An 18,926-nucleotide genomic window follows, 5' to 3' on the forward strand; every position below is an offset into this window, starting at 1 on the left:
AAACTTCCCGCCCCTCAGTGACATTAGTTAATTTATTCACTTCACTGAGCTGGGGGCTGGAGATATAAAAGTGCTTTGTAGTTCTGCATTGGTTACCCACCTATTGTCTGTCTTCTGTGCCCAAAGCCAAAGAGGTATGCAGTGAATAAGAGTGAGAAACATAACAGCTCTCCTTATAGCAGCCCACACACCTTTCTCCTGTCTGCCTTCGAATCTGTATTTGGGGAGCACACAATGTTTTGAGAAGAGGGTGAGCGGATGACTGGAGGAGAGGGGAAGCGGATGACAGGAGGAGAGGGGAAGCGGATGACAGGAGGAGAGGGGGAGCAGATGACTGGAGGAGAGGGGAAGCGGATGACAGGAAGAGAGGGGGAGCAGATGACTGGAGGAGAGGGGAAGCGGATGACAGGAGGAGAGGGGAAGCGGATGACAGGAGGAGAGGGGGAGCAGATGACTGGAGGAGAGGGGAAGCGGATGACAGGTGGAGAGGGGAAGCGGATGACAGGAGGAGAGGGGGAGCAGATGACTGGAGGAGAGGGGAAGCGGATGACAGGAGGAGAGGAGAAGCGGATGACAGGAGGAGAGGGGAAGCGGATGACAGGAGGAGAGGGGGAGCAGATGACTGGAGGAGAGGGGAAGCGGATAACAGAAGGAGAGGGGGAGCAGATGACTGGAGGAGAGGGGGAGCAGATGACTGGAGGAGAGGGGAAGCGGATGACAGGAGGAACGGAAGAGAGGGATTTAGTAGGTAATGTATCTGTAGACAAAATATTTTCCACCTTTTATAACCTGTCAGTGCAGGAGGCAGCAGAAAGGGCACAGATGTACACCAATAACTCATTGCAAGCTACATGCCTGTATCTGCTTTACTGAGCTTACGGTCGCTGTGCAGATAGAGCACAGGCAGGATATAGAACTAGAAACTGAGAAATACACCGCAGGCAGGGAAACATAAGAGATCCATGGAAATTGCCTTTTAAGGTCTCAAATGCTGTATGTAAGTCATTTTTTTTTAAACATTATACTTTTGTAATCTTTATTGCAAATGCCACCATTGTGATAACAGATAATAAAGTATAATTAAATGAGCAACTCATATGCATTTTAGCATGAGTCCACTATGAAAATAGGAGCTGGAACTGGTATAGCCAGGGGCAAGGTGTGTGTAAAAGACTGAGGAAAGCAGGTGAATAGGTTGAGAAGGGGTTACCTGAGATGAAGATAGCGGCATATGGGGAGAGTGGTCAGACAAAGGAAACATAAGGGAAAGGAGAAAAGACACATAGATGACAGAGGGAGAAGTGAAGTAGCAGAGTAGACATTATGCATTATTGAAGAGACACAAGATATTGGGGAAAATGTAAGTACACAAAGGAGACATGAAAGATATGGGAACACAGGAGACATGAGGGAGAGGTGAAGGGACACAGTAGAGGTGAGTGACACATAGCTGTTGCATCACTTACTATGTTTTAGATCATACTATACAGTGTTAAAAACATCTAAAAATAATTTCACACTTTCTGTATCCCTAAAGCTTCAGAGGGCCAAAGCGGACCCCAAGCCCCAGGCCATTCCCATCTAATTTCCATACCAGCGCTTCTGAATTCCCACTTCGACCACTGGCCCCAGGTTATTACCCATGCATACTGCACCTCACTAATGTCAGGACATACATACTGCACCTCACTAATGTCAGGACATACATACTGCAACTCACTACTGCCAGGACATACATACTGCACCTCACTACTACCGGAGACATACATACATACTGCAACTCACTACTCCCAGGACATACATACAGGGCCGGATTAACCCGAGGTCTATCTAGGCTAAAGCCCAGGGGCCTCGGGCATCCAGGGGGCCCTTGACAATGCTCAGCGGCATTATTGTTGCTTCTGAGCCTATCACTGTAGTCCTTCCACGGTGCTCAGTAATCTCGCTTACTGAGGAGATCTTGTGAGTCACTCACAAGATCTCCTCAGAAAGGAGCTTACAGTGCACAGCTGAAGGACTATATTGACAGGACACCAGAAAGAGGTAAGCGCTTGGATGGGGGGCAGTGGGCGGCTCACAGGGGGGACTCACAGGGGGATGGCGGGCGGCTCACAGGGGAATGGAGGTCCCCTTAGCCCAGGGGCCTCCATTCCTTTAATCTGGCCCTGCATACATACTGCACCTCACTACTGCCAGGACATACATACTGCACCTCACCACTGCCAGGACATACATACTGCACCTCACCACTGTCAGGACATACATACTGCACCTCACCACTGTCAGGGCATACATACTGCACCTTACTACTCCCAGGAAAGACATAGTGGACCTCACTAAGGTTGTGGGCATACAGGGTTGCATGTGAGTAAAAAGCTCACGGGCATATGGGGTGGCACATGACAGAAAAGCTGAATGTTGGTGGACATAGGGTTGACGTATGACAAAATCTCGTACAAATGGTGTGATATTTGAAAGAAATTTTGGTGCAAAGGTGGTGACAGTTGAAAATAAAGCTGGTGCACAGGGAGGTTACATGTAAAAGAATAAGAGTGATACGAGTCCAAGCATAGAAAAAGAAGGATGGTCCAGGATGTTGGCTAGTTAATTGTGAGATCTCCGCTTGGTCTGGTCTGGGCTAAATTAAATAAATTTATTTAATTTCATTAATGTGGTGGTGATGAACTGCTACTTTACGCAATATCTCTGATGAGGCTATATGCAGGATATTTATGTATTCAAATACGTGTGTATGTAACTGTTCTGTCAAATTATTATTATTATCATTTATTTGTTAGGCGCCACAAGGTATCCGCAGCGCCGCACACAGTACTAACAGTAGACTATACAGGGTGAAATAATACAGAACAATAAACAAAAGTACCAATACTTCAGAAACTCCGGCTAGTCATATGCAGTAAAGACGGAGCGGAAGAACAGGTATGGAGACAGGAGGGGAGGGGGCAGTGCTCATACGAGCTTAAATCCTAAGGGAGGGTAAACAGACCAGGCACAAGAGGAGCCAGTTGAGGCAAGAGGAGAGAAGGGAGGACGAGCTAAAGGAAGAAGATGGGGGTTAAGTAGATGGTTGGTAGGCTTTGAGGAAGAGGAGAGTTTTGAGTGCACGTTTGAAGGAGCGCAGAGTAGGAGAGAGACGGATGGAACGAGGGAGGTCGTTCCAAAGAAAGGGGGCTGCACGGGAAAAGTCTTGGATTCTGGAGTGGGAAGTCAAATCTGAACCTGCTCCATTTTCTCTATATATTATTTGGTATTATTTATATATTCAACATCTATACCTATACCCGCACTGATCTCATCTGGGTGACCTTGGGACTCTGCTAATTGGCTGACATAGGTTAAGTAGTGTTTGTTTTGTTGTTTTCTGTTACATGTACTAAAATTCAATAAAACAGTACCTGATTTTTTAAAAAAAATAAAAATACGAGTGATACGGGGTGTCATGTGAAAGAGGCTGTTACGTGAGAAAAGCTGTAGCACTTGGCAGTGGCATGTGTGCATGTGCACACATAGCTGGTGGGCAGTGGGGCATGTGTGAGAAAAAGACATGCACTGGAGGGTACTAGATTTAGAGGAAATCTGAGGAGAAATTACTGGTTCTTATCTGTCATCAAATTTTTGTCTTCACGTTTCTGAATTTGATGTCAGAAACATTTTAACTTTAAAAAAAGCTATGCCTATTCCGTAGGCAAAAAATCTTAAAGTTTAACATATCCGATTAATGTTTCTTATGCTTACACACCATCTAAAATGTAAGAAAACAATTGAAACTCTTCCACTCAAACTCCACAAAGCAATTAATTACGACGATTAAGGCAGAAACCTTAATGGACATGTTCCTTGTGTAATACAGACATCCTTTGGTTAGCTGCAGATTCAGCACTATCATGGAGTGAGATTGCTGTCACTCACAAAGTTGTGAAGGTGCTAATTCACAGATTTATCTGTTCAATGAAATATACACATGCAGTACTATTACATTTTCTTAGTTTGCCTTTACTATAGTTAAGGGCCTCAGTGTTTTAGAAAGAGACAATAGAGCAACCTCATTAAAAAGTAAAACTTCAAAATAACGATATCTTTAAAATACATTTAATTGGTGTTGAAGCCTGTGCTTAGTTTGGTTTTCAGTGAGCAATGTTTGCCATTACATTCCCTTATAAGGCCTAAGTTGACTTTTAACAATAACTCAAGGATACATAAAGCCAACAAGATTTACTAATAAAACAGTTCCCAGTAAACTGCTCAGTATCATCATCATCATCATCACCATTTATGTAAAAAACCTTAATTGGACATGTTAAACTGTAAGGTTTTTTTGTCTATGGAATATAACAATCATGGCAACAAATTAATTTTATAATGCTTTTTCTTACCTTCCAAGTAAAGTTGGATAGGTTCCATCTTTTAGAATCTGCTTCCAGAGTTTTTGCAAGTGGAAAAAACTTTAGAGTAAAATAGCCCAAGTGGAAACCTCAATACAGATGGCTTACTGTGGATTGCGGCAGTATAATATTTACACTTCGGATATAGTGAAGATAATTTTAAAGTTGGATATGGTACTGAAGGTTTGAAATAACACAGGAATCAACTGCAAAAACATTTTGAAGTTTCCTTTCCAGATACAAGTATTATTGTTATAACTGGGTTTTTACTTATAGATTTGGCTAAACATTTAAATGTCAGAATATATATGAATGGGGGTAGGGGGCAGCCCTCTCAAATCTGTTTGAAATCTGAAACAGTTCTGACAAGGTGCCATTTACTTTTATTCTTGCTCATGGTGAATGATATAATGCCATTATACATGATATAAAAGCGTTACCTAAGCCTACAGCATGTAGCATATGATGTTTAAAAGACAAATCTACCCTGCCAAGTGGTCCACTGTCTTGATAATGCTGTCTCTGACTTCCCACAATGGAACAAAGCCCACCTGACCACTTTTATTAAAGGGGAGAGTAACTTTTTTAATTGATTTGCCAGGATATTAGTGTATAGATTTATATTGACTTTTAACAAGGAGATCGGTCTATAGCTTAGACTGTAAGATCATCTGGTCAAAATAATCTTTTCTGTTTCAAGTCATTGTATGTAATTTATTTCTGTTATGAATGCCTAAATGCACAGCACTATGTAATATATCAATGCTTTACAAACAAACAATATTAGTAGTTAGAACAATAATAATAATCGTTATCTGCTTTCGCTATAATTATAATTTGAGTTTCTAAAGCTTGATCTGGGAAGATGTTTTTGTTAGAGATAAAGTTGATGGCATTTAGTAGTATTGGGATTAAGCTCTCCTGTAATGTCATGTAGTATTCCATGGAGAATCCATTAGGCCCAAGACCATTATTTGATGGGGTGTTTTTAGTGGTGTTGTTTATATCTATTGGTGAAAAGGCTTTGTCCAAAGCCTCAGACTCCTCTTTTTTTTGCTAAAGAAAGTTTATAATATTGTTAATTAGGGAGTTGTAGTTGTGCGGCGATTATTGTAAAGTTTCCAATAGTAATCGTAGAAGGCAGCTGCTATATTTTGCGTTTCAGGATGTTTTGTTCCTGATTTATCTTTAATGTAAGGTATAAAGGTGGTAAAAAGGGAAATTTTTGATTCTATTTTTACGCTGTCGCTAATAACTTGTCACATTTGTTTCCTCATTCAAAATACCTGTTTGGTACATAAGAGGGATTTGATGTTTGAAGTGAAAGGAGTTATTTGACTTCTAGGATTAAGGACTGTTATTATGTCAGACCTAATGATGTTTAGTGGTGTAATTCAACGGTCATAATTTCTTTAAGCCGTAAGTTTAAGCACAAGGTTCTGATCTTTTTAACTTTAGTCCCCGCTTCTATGAGAATTGTTCTGATAACACACTTGAGAGCTTACCACTTCATTAAGAGAGGTATCAGAGGAGTCATTTAAAGATATCAATTCTTCTATTGCTCATTATATATTGGTTCTGCAATCTATATCTAATGCTCTTACTATAATGCCTGTCCCATACCTTTGGGAAGTCATCTTCTAGGGCTAGGACCAAATGGACGGATGCAAGGTCAGACTAAAACATCCAACCAATTGAAGCCTATAACACTGAGCAAATGGCATTGTATGAGAGAAATAGGTAGTCTGTGTGGCTATGTGAATTGTGTATTTTTTAATAAAATGAGTAGACTGTTGTATCCGGGTTTAAGCTATGCAATACGTCCTCTACTTGGAGTGTACATAGGAGACAATTAAATTTGTTAATCCATTTGTAGGGAACAGTGAATGAACTGTTATATCCATCATGATATTTAGTGTCAATGTTTTAATCACCACCAACTATTACGATGGAGATTAAAAATTGCAATTGACCCTTTGTTGTGAGCAAAAATATTGGCCAATGTCCCTTTGTGTGTCCAAAATAAAAAACCTACCTTCCTCATCTATTAACTCCTAGAACGAAAAGCCTTTATCCATATGGAGAACCCCTTTGAATTCTGATTTGGGTTACACCTGTAAAACCAACTTGTGTAGAATCTGTTCTAGATTGCAGGGTAGTATATTGAGTCCCCTGATGTTCAATGATGTGACCCTTATATTCATGGGTCATCTTTATTAATTTTGAGTGTTAAGCTACCTTGTCTGCGGGTATAAAGGTGGGGAAGGGAGTATTATTTAATTAATAAACACAGTAACTCAGGTGCAGGGACAAGGACCTGGAGATCCATTTCCTCTTGTCCTGCAAACATAACAGTCCTCAAAAGTCATTGTTTTGTTCCAAATTGGCATCCCTTCTGTGTGAATAGCGTGCATTTTCTCTTGCATGCCAATCATCATAGATTTGAGTCACGTTTGTCATTTGATGGGTCAAAGGCTTACTCTGGAGTATTAGACAGCTGTACTTGGTGAACTTGGGTGTTGGTATGGAGTCTGCACCATTGTCAGTTACAATGCTGGGCTGTCTGCCCTTTCTGGACAGCTGTGTAATGTTGAAGAGGCCTTGGGGCTCTAGGAACTCTCTTGCCCTTTTTGTTGTTTTTCCCTATGCTTTTGTGGCAGATAAGCTGCTTGTCTGTCTCCCTTTGTGAATCCTCAATACGAAGCTTTCATTTAGAAGGGAATTCACATCATGCTCCCAGTTGTGTTTATTTAAAATTAATTCAGTGTGTGGAACTACAGGTTTCAGAGGGCCCTGTTTGCCAGGAAATACGGACCCTTGAGGTTATCCAAGCACCAGTTAATCACTGCCAGGTCTTGTTGAGAATACTTATTTTTACACATTAAACTAATAATTTTATCTATTGAACTCATTACCCTGACCTCCACCACCATGACCATGGAGGTCAGAAAGAACCCAAGTACTATCAGGGAATTCAGTCCCTTGCTGACCAGGCTGGGACTTGCTAACTTTATGACAGGGGGGGTTCTGCAGTGTTCTGCCTAGTGTATAAAGACTGGTGACTGAGGGCATTTATTTATTTTTTAATGAGGTAACTGGATTTTATGAATGAATGGCTTTCGTGATCTAGTAAGAGTCCCAGAAGCAGTTGCTACTGACACTACATGCAAACCAGTAAGGCTGAATTAGATAATAATATTATAGTATCTCCATCACAATCCTCTTCTTCCTCCACCTGCTGCTCTGTTGCCATGGATGCTTCAATCAGCTGGGTGGGCAGGGCAGTACGATCATATGTAGCAAAACAATACAGGGAGACTGTAGGATTGCTAGGAGCATCCTACACCTTATAGTGCTGGAAGCTCCATGCTGCTGTTCCAATTATAGGTGTAGTGATGCAGAGCCTTGCTCTGATTCTGATTCTGAAATGAGCTTTGGACTCTGACTACTTTCTGAATCTCTGACTGCCCAGGCCCTTGTATTGAACTTTGACTAATCCCTGGAAGCAGCCAGACTACAGCACAGACATAGGACCTTTCTTATTTCTGGGCTGTATGAGTATCTGCATTTCTTGTCTACTGTCAGTATATGTTACGGTAAGCTGGAATACAGACCCCTGACCTGCCAATACTAACACTCACCAGAGGCGCGGAGTCTAACGCAGCGGCTGGCCTTCACCATGACCCCCGCAAGGTGGTATGGACTTTGCGGCAACCGCTACGCAGGTCACGGTCCTCTGGGAGTGGAGCAGGATCCACGGAGTTAAATGAGTTATATATCTTAGGGTTCAAGGAATGACCGCAGGGATAGCGGGCAGCGTGGAGTGGTGAAGCCTGGAGATCTGCGGATTGCAGGGTGACTGCAGGGATGACCGCTGCGATAGCGGAGCAGCTGTGAAGCCTGGAGATCTGCGGATTGCAGGATGACCGCTGGAATAGTGGACAGCGTGGAGTGGTGAAGCCTGGAGATCTGCGGATTGCAGTGTGACCGCAGGGATGACCACTGGGATAGTGGAGCAGCTGTGAAGCCTGGAGATCTGCGGATTGCAGGATGACCGCTGGGATAGCAGAGCAGCTGTAAAGCCTGGAGATCTGCGGATGCTGGAGCTGCGATGATCTGCGGATTGCAGGAGAACAGCCTGGAGCTGCGACGGTCTGCGGATTGCAGGGAAATAGCCTGGAGCTGCGACGGTCTGCCAGCGGGACTTGGTCGGAGCGCCGGAGAGGTAAGTAAGCCGGTTCCCGGCTAGTGGGTCCCTGGCGTGTAATGAGGTACCCTTGATGTGGGGTGCAGGCTTAAGTCTTTTGATCAAAATATGAACTAATACCTCATGTTTTCATTTTGCTAGACACACAGATATGCAGTTTAAAGGATAAGCGCTGACAACTTTCTTTCTGTTTTGTATACATATATGGGCATTTATATTGCCACGCAGCTGGTACCACATACAATATGGGACATACCGAGCGCGGGCTTATTGCCACGCAGCTGGTACCACATACAATATGGGATATACCGAGCGCGGGCTTATTTTTCTCTGGTTTTGTTTTAAAATATTGCCTTTTGTCATAGCAGCTGTCCATCAAGCTTATTTAAGGCACATTTGGGTGTGGCTCACAAGCCAGCCTTTGCTAGATGTAAACCCCTATACCTGGGAGGTGAGTGCATCTGATTTTAACTGCATTTTAATAGTGTTTAAAGCATATAGGTCAGTGTAGGACCTGCATATAATGAGGTACCCTTGACGTGGGATGGAGGCTTAAGTCTTTTGATCAAAATATGAACTAATACCTCATGTTTTCATTTTGCTAGACACACACAGATATGCAGTTTAAAGGATAAGCGCTGACAACTTTCTTTCTGGTGTGTGACAGTATAATTTGATAGTGTCTACTATATATACAATGTCAGCTTCTATCTCAGAATAAACTACTACTACGTGCTTATGACCTTGGTGCAACCTAGTACTGGTGATCACCTTTCTCTCTAAGGGAAAAACGGGGCTGCTAAAAGTGAAGACCACAACTATCGGGGTTCTTGAGGTTCATTCTGGATATTTGATGTCTGGAATTACAGCTACTTGTTAACATCATTGTGTGCGAGGTCATGTCAACTCTTGCTACATCAGTAATTTAGGGCCAGATGGAGATATTGTTTAAGTTAATGAGAAACAATGGACTGGATATGGTTTAACAAGTACTCCTCAAATTTGACAAACTGTTCTAAACTTTTGATTGAGAAAAATTAGCTTATACCTCTAAACTTTCCAAATTTGGACACACCCTGCTGCTAAGTAAAAGCAAAATTTAATATCTCACCTTTTAGAACCAAAGAGAGCGAAAACTGGGTGAATCAGATTTTTATTTATTTTAATGTAAAATTCTATACTTTACACCAAATACCAGTCATTATAATTTTTCTCCTTCTTATATGGGAGATAGCTACGAAATCCCAAGTAGAACATCTCCCAACTCAACACAGTAGCTGAGTCTACATAGCAGTGTGGTTTAATACTGTGTTGCAAGTTTCCAAATATTTGAAATAGCCACAGGAGGGGCATTAGAGTGCCAAGAATGCCAAAGCATAATAATAATAATAAAATAATAAATAATAATTTTATTGGTTGAAAATATTTTTAAAAAACTGTAGAAACCAGACAGTCTCTGAGCCACTGTCAACCTATGGGGATATCTATATATTCTCTCATGCTATGAGAAGCAATATTTTTGTAATCACACTAAAAATATGTACATTGACTATGTACATATGTGTGTATTGTTTACAGTGGCGCACACAGGGGGGGTTTCTGGGTCTCCAAAAACCCCTCCCCTCCTCTAACAAAGTGCCCCACATAGCGGCACTGTACTATATAGCAGCCGCGGCGCTGTCAAAGAAGCATCCACGGCGGTGCTGTATTGTATACAGCACTGCCGCAGACGCTTTTTGACAGCGCCGCGGCTGCTGTATAGTACAGTGCTGCCGAAAAACGGAGCTGCTGCACTTGCGCTGCCGCATGCGCAGCAGCTCTCTCGCTTTTTTTTTTTTCCCGGTGGGGGTCCCTGGTTTACTTGTGTTGAATGTATTATATGGGTGGATATGTACTCCTTGGTCCTGATTTATTAACAATGCAAAACAAACGTAATGTGCGGTTTTTTTATGAAAACACACATATAACGGGCATACGTATGTTACGCACATTTGTATTCTACAAGGAGCGGATCTGAAGAAATCTCTTTTATTGAAAACAGGCCTAGGTCCACTCTGCTCTAAAGGACAATACACTACAGAATACGTCCAATATATATGTGGAATATAAAGTAAAAAAAAGAACGCACAGAAAACACAGACAAAACTATTCAATTAATGTCACCTGTTAATAATATAGTCATTAATGACAAATCATTAAAAAATAAGAAAAAGGTTTTTTTTCCATAAAATACATTTATTAGGATGTTATAAATGGCTACTGTACATAAAATACATTTTTACTGTTGCTTCTGGTTGCAAACACATGTTCTAGCATACATACACAGCCATCATCACTAGTAATCGGCAGACCTGTAGCTGGTGCAAGTGTTACAACTGAAAATCACGTACCTTTGAGATGACTGAAGCTTGAATTGGACAATGATGCGTGTGCTCAAGATTGGCACGCCCTTACTGTACACTGACTACATGCATACGCCCAGTCCCCTGCCTGTTCTGCCCATAAATTCTAAGCTGTAGTAAGGGTCATTTACACTTGAAGATGAATTATATTTTGCTCCGTTTTCTGGCGTATGGTTCCTTTCTGGGCATGTGGAGAGCGATTTTACACAAAATATGGCACATATAGGCACTTATGTGCCTTAATGAATCAGGCCCCATGTGTTTTTTTAATCATTTCAATCTGGTAAACTTGTCCCTTGTGTTTACAGTGTATTTTATTACCCCTCTCTGTCTCTGACTACTGCTGTGTCAGTGAACATAATGGATCTTTTGTATCCTTAAGCAGCTGATTGGTGTTAAATAGTTTATATAGAGTTATACCATAAATGGTTCCTATATATAACATGTATTACTATCTCCATTTGCAATGACCTCCCTATAACTGTCTTAACTGTCTTTGTTTATATGCAACACATCTCTCTCTCTGTTCTTTTTATTTATTTATTTTTTACAAATACATTGGTGTTTCTTCGAGCTACAAACAAAACATAATGAATATTTCTCTGCACCACTACCAGACCCCAAGCTGCAGATTGTGACAATTTCCAGACGACACACATCTTGCACCCGTTCAATATTTAGTACAGCTCAAGCGAGAGTGAAAAAACAGGTTCTAATCAATTATTTCTTTACTTTCTAAATAACTTCGGGAGTTGGAGAGAATCAATAGTGAATCTGCGAGCGGAGGCACCAGAGAAAATAATCACTGTGCCACGTCTCTCATTGATTTTTTTATTTTTGCGTTTTTAAGACTCTCATAACAGAATTTTGTTATCTTGTACAACACAACAGTTTAACCCGTTCCTGTAGTAGGGAAATGCACAAAAATGGACCATGGACTAATTAAATGCACATTTAGTATTGACTAGTCATCCGACTTGTTGTGTTCTAGTTCATGAAATAATTAGGGGTATATTTACTAAACTGTGGGTTTTAATTCTAGCTTTCATTTATTTAGTACATTCTGCAATAGGACAGCTAGAATCTGATTGGTTGCGATAGGCAACATCTCCACTTTATCAAACACGCAGTTTAGTAAATATACCCCTTAGAGTTTCATAGAGGCGAATTGAAAACTTAAAGTGGCCTTGGAAAAAAATCTGAAAGTGGTCTCATATCTCATAGCAGGGACCAAATAAATGGTAGGTGGGACAAATAAGAAAGTAGGCAGAGCTAGCACAACATTAGCTCTAGCCACATCGATTTCAGGTAAGCAAATGCAATACGTAAGCAGAGTCACTGCAACAACAAGTGAAGCCTGTCACAGTTCATTGATAGGCAGAGCAACTATAAGTAGGCAGAGTCAGCACGCCAGTGGGTGGAGTTCACATATCGGTTATGTGAGTGGAGCAGCTTATAGTTCTCAGGGTTAGCATTAATTTAATAGTAGTTGTGTCTTCCACCAGTTCAATAGTTTCTCTAACAATATAAGTTAATAAAAAATACATTGCATTTGCCAACCTGTATGCAAAAATGTAGGGTGTCCCAACCCTGGAGGTTCCACCCTCCCAATACCCTCTGTACATCTTCTTGGGGTTAGTGGTGGGATTTCAAAGATAAAAAAACACAACATTTTAAATATAACTGTGATCACTTGTAAACACACTAGCATGAACAATTAAAAAAAAGTATTTTTTCAAATTAAACGAAAATACTCCCATGGAAACACCAAACAAAATGTATTGCAAGGTTTATACTGTTCTGCCTGATAATTTGGCCAGTAGTAGTGAAACATATATAATAGAAAAGCATCACAGTGACCGTCATACAATACAAAGAGCATCCTAGTGATAGTCATACATTGCATAGGGCATCCTTTCCTCTGCTAGGGTGTGTGTACCAAATCTTTGTGTGTCCTGTATGTTAATGGACTGTTTACCTATATATAGTGTCACGCAGTGCCTCCATCTTAGTCTAGGTATCGTAGATTCTTCGTGGGGTAATGTCCTTAATTTAGCAACACCAGAGGGAGACTAAGGAACCCTCTGCCCCCCTACTCTGGACCACAGACACACAAAGGAAATATTATCAAACCAGGTTGGTCTTTAGAAGCCACACAGGTACATTTATTTATGAGGCATAAGCTTCTAAAGGGATTTTATAAATTTTGTATCAAAAACAGATGTCTTCGGTTTGAACAAAACGGTCATATAACTTATGAACAATACTGTCTAGTATTTAATCTATAATATACACAGGCCTCTCTAGTTTACTGTAGCTAAGAGGTACCTCTTTACCTGCTAATGGGGCCTTCCAATATCTATGACTGGCCCGGCAGGGTCCCAGGGAAATACCCGGTAGGGCCCACTGCCCGAATGCCCCACCCCCTTTCTCTAGGGGGCGAGGCCAGAATGCGATCACCAGGGCCCCCCATGGAGAGGTAAGTGTAGTAGCAGCCTGTGCTTCTGGTAAAGCAGAGGAGTTTCCTGCTCACGCAGAAACTCCTCACTGTCTCCCATCACCCCCTCTGCTATGCTCTGATTGGCTGACACAGTCACTCAGCCAATCAGAGCAGACACACCCCCTACCCACACTGCCATGCCATGGAGCAAAGCAGGAAAGGTAAGCTTTAGGAACTGAGGGCTGAACTTAAGCTCAAAGGATTTTAAAAGCTAAGGCTTTTTTGGACTGTATTGGTACTCTGGGGGTTAATAGTTTTGTCTGTGGAAGGACGCCTATCTGAGTTATGGGATGGGGTTATTGAAGTTATATTTGGGATGGGCGGAGAGGAAGCAGTCTCTAGTGCAGCTGGACATTACCCACCCACCCTCCCTGTTGATAGTTGTTTGATGGTTAATTGTTTCAGTGTTATGCAGTACCAGTGTGGTTTTGTTTGGTGGTGGTGTTGGAGTTGCAGGGCCGGAAATCGCAGTACAGTCGACTGCCAGTGGTAAGGGCACATTATGGTAGCGGGCACACTTAATCCAATTTTTTTCAATGGAATGGGCTATTAGTCTCAGTCCAAGTACCGCGGGTTGGCTTGTGGTTGCTTCCGTTAGCCTACAAAAGGGGAGGGTTCTGTAGTGCCCGGGGCGGTGGCCCCATTGAGGTAGATATGTGCGCCTTGGGGTGTGTTGGTTGTCCCCCGTTTGCGGATGTCCCATGGTAAATGCTGGGGCATCCTGGTTTCCCTGACGGATGTCGACTCTGACTGCTCTCCTTCTCCACCACCATACCTTACAATAAATTTCCTTTGCTTTCGCCACTTTTAAGTTGTCTGTTTTATTTTATGGTTCTATTTAAATGGTTTAAGAGTATAAGGTATGGATATGAGCCGTTAAGCATTTTAATGTGTCTGCATGTATAAGAGAGAATGTGTGTCAGTGAGTATGATAAATGTATTAGTGTGTGTGTGTGTCTGTGTATATGAGAAATGTGTGTATGAGAGAGGGGGGTGAGTCAGTGTGTATGATAAATGTATTAGTGTGTGTGTCTGTGCGTATGAGAAATTAATTTGTGTATGTGTGTGTTATGGTAATGTGTGTGGGCAATGGGGTTTGTGGCAATGTAATGGGTGTGAGGAAGGGGGGGCTTGTTATAAGTGAAATAGGGGTGAGGACAGGGGGGCTGTTATAAGTGAAATGGGGGTGAGGGCAGGGGGACTTGTTATAATTGAAATGGGGGGTGAGGGCAGGTGGGGCTGTTATAAGTGAAATTGGGGGTGAGGGCAGGGGGGATTGTTATAAGTGAAATGGGGGGTGAGGGCAGGGGGCTTGTGGTACTATATTGTGGTTGTGAGGTAGGTGGTGGCTAATGTGTGCAATTTTTTTGTGGGGGGATGGTGGGCCAATTTTATTGGGGCCTATTAATTTAAGATGAGGTGGCGAGACCATTAATGCTGGGGTGGTTTGGGACTATTAATTGAATATGGGGTTAAGTTTGGGCAGGAGGGCTGTTTATTAAATGTGAATGTGAATTATTTAATGCCAGGGATGGTTGTGGGAAATGGTTATATTTATTAAACTTAAATGCTATTTATTGCTAGGCCTGTTTGGAGGTAGGAAAATAGGTTTATTTATTAAATGTGGATACTATTAACTTAATGTCGGGGTTGGTTGGAGGGAAATAGATCTATTTATCAAAAGTGAATACTATTATTTTAATGTCAGGGCTTGAGGGAGGCCTAATTATTAAACGTGTGTACTATTGATTTAACGCCGGGGCAGGTTGGAGTTTTCTAAATGTCATGTACCCATTTTTTTTTCCAGATAGGACTCCCAACATTGCAGCATCCAGACAAGCAGCAACTAAGCTAAGGACACCAGCAGCCACAGGTCAGGAAAGCGACAAGAATAGGACACACATACTCAGGTACATACAGTAGACACACACATATACTGAGCCCCACCTAACATTTATTTGGCCCATCTACATGATGCCACTTTTAGGCTTTTTGTCCAGGGCCACTTTAAGTTCCCAATCTGCTCCTTTTCTATGTAGGTGGGGCCCACCCAAATCCAAAATTTGCAAAGCGCAAGTCACCTGCACCTTTGCGAGTCGCATATGTCATTATGTTGCAATGCTGGCAGCGTACAGAAGCTGTGTGCCCAGTCGACCACAGAGAGGAGATGAAGTCACATTTACTTTATTTTATTTTGATTGTTCTTTTCAAACTTGACAATGTTCCCTTTATACCTGGGGAAAGGGGGGGGGGGGGGTAGCCTGTTCTTGGCATCATATGAATTGGGTGCAGTACTCTGTGGCATAATATTGTTGGGGGACACTACTCTGTGGCATAATATTGTCTGGGGCCTACTTTTTGGCATAGTATGATTTGGAGATATTATTGTGTGGCATAATATGATTTGTGGCATAAATTAAACTGGGGCATTACTGTGTGGCATAATATGATTGGCATAATATGATTTGGGGGCATTCTTATATAAGGTGCCCCTCTGCTTGTATATGTGTTTTGTGTGTGTTTTCAATTTTTGTCTTTCCTTGAAACATTATTTTTTCATATTTGTCTGTTTCATTATAACATCTACATACCTTCCACTATGTATGTAGTGATTTTAGGGCACTGTCCCGATGTCCTGAAACTCAGGACTTCTGTTCTGCCTGCTGGGAGATATGTCACACTTCTTTGAGCAGGCAGTGTTCTGTCGATGGTGAACGCAACTATATAAGTTTTTTTGCTGTAGGGGAGTGGCTTAGTGCTTTTCACACTCACACACTCCCTTTAAACATGAGAGCTATTGATTTAGCATTGTGACTGGTTGAGGCCTAGAGTGTGCTCTCATTGCTACACTTTCCATACTTAATGTATCTATCCCTTTTTCAAAAGAAGACCCCAACATTTCAGGGTCCAGACAGCTACTGAGCTTAAGACATCAGCAGCAGCAGGTAGTGAACACTGCAAGAACAGGTAGGAGAGAGCAGGACAGTCTGACAACTGTTCTGATTTTAGTGGGGCAAGACTTTGTCCCAATCTAAGGGGTGGGGCCTTACTATGCACTCTTTATATGAATTCTTTATATATGCATTCACTGCATTCTTTTTATACTACACTATGCCCTTCATGGGCTGACCACTCCCTATCTAGTTTCTGGTCTCGCCTCTATGTTGGCTGGCCACACCCCCATTGGTGGGCCCCTACCGTTGCAGTCCCCCTGTGGGCCCTTCATGCCCCAGCCCGACACTGTATCTATCTAACAGAGATAACTGTCACAAGCAATGCACACACAGTTCTATCACAGTTGCTTTAACTTTGCAAACACATAGCATAGAAATACATTTGGAAGTCAGGCAAATATGTAGAGTTATGAATTTTCTTCCATGAGGTAGTTTAAACTAGAGAAGCTCAGGCTCGGTTTCCCGAGAACCGAATGTACCCGAACTTAGCATATCCGAGTACTGAGTCGAGCCGGCTCGGTACCTTCACGCTTTTTCAGATTTGAAAAAGAGGCAAAACTTCATTGTGACGTTGTCGGATCTCACGATTTTTGTATTCCTTTTAAAGCTCAAACATAACGGCGGGTGGGAGGCAGGGCAGACCCCCATTTTTCTTTTCTGCCACTGCTGTGTGCCTATGTGTCCTAGATGTGCTAGGAACTGCCATGTGTTTGTGTCATTGCTCTGTCGCTTACCATCCAGCCAGGTCGCTGCAGTATTTGTCCGAAAGTGTATGAAAATAATATTGTGATCTGTGAGGTGGTCAAAATTGACTGCAAACGACTTGAAATTATTTTTATTGAGGTTAATAATAATATAGGAACAAAAAAATGGCAAAATTATGTTATTTTAGCATATTTTAGGATTTTTTCTAAAAAATCCAAAACCAAAACCAAAAACACAAGAGGGTGGTTTTGCCAAAACCAAAACATGAAGCTAATCCAGATCCAAAACCAAAACCAGTCTATGGGGGTCAGTGAGTATCTCTAGTTTTAACACGGTTCTCTCATTCTCTTTTTCAGTTTGAGCAGGTGTTTAGCAGCCGACAGTACAAAGCAATCTCTTATATTCCTCGGTATGGGGTTAGCCCTGATGTTCCAATCAGCAGTACCTCACTATATCACCTCCTCAAATAATACTTTCTTTCTTTTGCCTTTTCCCACTATACAATAAGGACAGGATATACTTTACACTCTTGCAACTTCCTTTAAGCTCTTGACATGAGCATGTAGTCACTGTAATGAAATAGACTCCGCCTCTTGCAGGCATATGGATTTCTCACAGATGATAGAAAAGCAATTGGTGCAGGTTCTCACAAATTCACAAATTCAAATCTCACTTGTTATTATATATCAGTCCAGCAAAAGAGTATAATACAATGTTCTTCGGGACTCCCCACCTGTTCCCTACTTGACTAATAACTCAATGCACAGTCCAAGTAAATCAACAGTAAATAAACATGGGTTACTTATATGTGTGCCCAGAGTGTCTGGCCCTGTATATGTATGTCCAGTGTCTGTAACTGTAATTATGTGCCCAGTGTGTCTGTTTTTGAATATGTGTGCCCAGAGTGTCTCTCCCTATAAATGTGTGCCCATGGTGTCTGTAGTTGTAAATGCATTTCCTGTGTCTCTACCTGTAAATGTGTGCCCAGTGTGTGCACCAGTGTATGCGTGCCCAGTGTCCGTGCTGTTGTTTGCATGCACAGGGTCTGTACCAACAAATGTGTGCCCATTGTCTGTATCAGTGTATTTGTGGCCGGTGTTTGTACCTGTAGATGTGTGCCTAGTATCTGCAACACTAGTGTCTGTAACAGTGTATGTGTGCCCAGTATATGTACCAGTGTATGTGTACCTGTAAACTGCATGGCTGATTACTTACCCTAATATATCCAGGTGTTTGTCAGGGACAGCACATCACGCCATATTGCGGATGAAGGGGTGGGGCCATCAGAGAGGAGGTAGGGGCTGTGCACTACAGCAATAGGCTGCACGGCCCCTACATTGAAAACGAGGCAAGGGGGAGGAATAAAGGCAGCACCCTTATGCATTAGTGAATGATCCAGGAGGCTGTGAACCATCCCGAAGTAACCATTTGTGTCACCAAGTGAATAAATAATCATTTCTATTCTCTTTAACCCCCCCCCCCAAAAAAAAAAAATTACATAAAAGACATTAGGCAGCCTCTTGAGGCCACCGGTCCACCGGGAAAAATCCTGGTAAATTCTTTGGCCAATCCGGCCCTGGAGTCTCAGGTAGAGTTAGATACATTTGCCCTGGCATCCATAAATTGAATGCGTATCTGTAACGATGGTGCCTATTTATTATTAGTGCTCTGATCACAGCGATAACAATGAGCGTTTATCGCCCTTTATCCCAGCAATAGAAAAATAACCACAGTCATTGCAGGCATTTGAGAGAA

At 42.0% G+C, this 18,926-nt stretch overlaps 1 long non-coding RNA gene across 1 annotated transcript in view; it reads left to right on the forward strand.

The window, feature by feature from the left end:
* Positions 1–660: 660 nt before the first annotated feature.
* LOC142160435 (uncharacterized) overlaps positions 661–18,926 on the forward strand; it is a 31,535-nt gene continuing 13,269 nt past the window's right edge. The window contains exon 1 of the long non-coding RNA XR_012693222.1: positions 661–748. This is a non-coding gene — a long non-coding RNA (uncharacterized LOC142160435). The remainder of the gene's footprint in view (positions 749–18,926) is intronic.

This window comes from Mixophyes fleayi, chromosome 6, assembly GCF_038048845.1.
Source record: "Mixophyes fleayi isolate aMixFle1 chromosome 6, aMixFle1.hap1, whole genome shotgun sequence".
NCBI classification, from domain to species: domain Eukaryota; kingdom Metazoa; phylum Chordata; class Amphibia; order Anura; family Limnodynastidae; genus Mixophyes; species Mixophyes fleayi.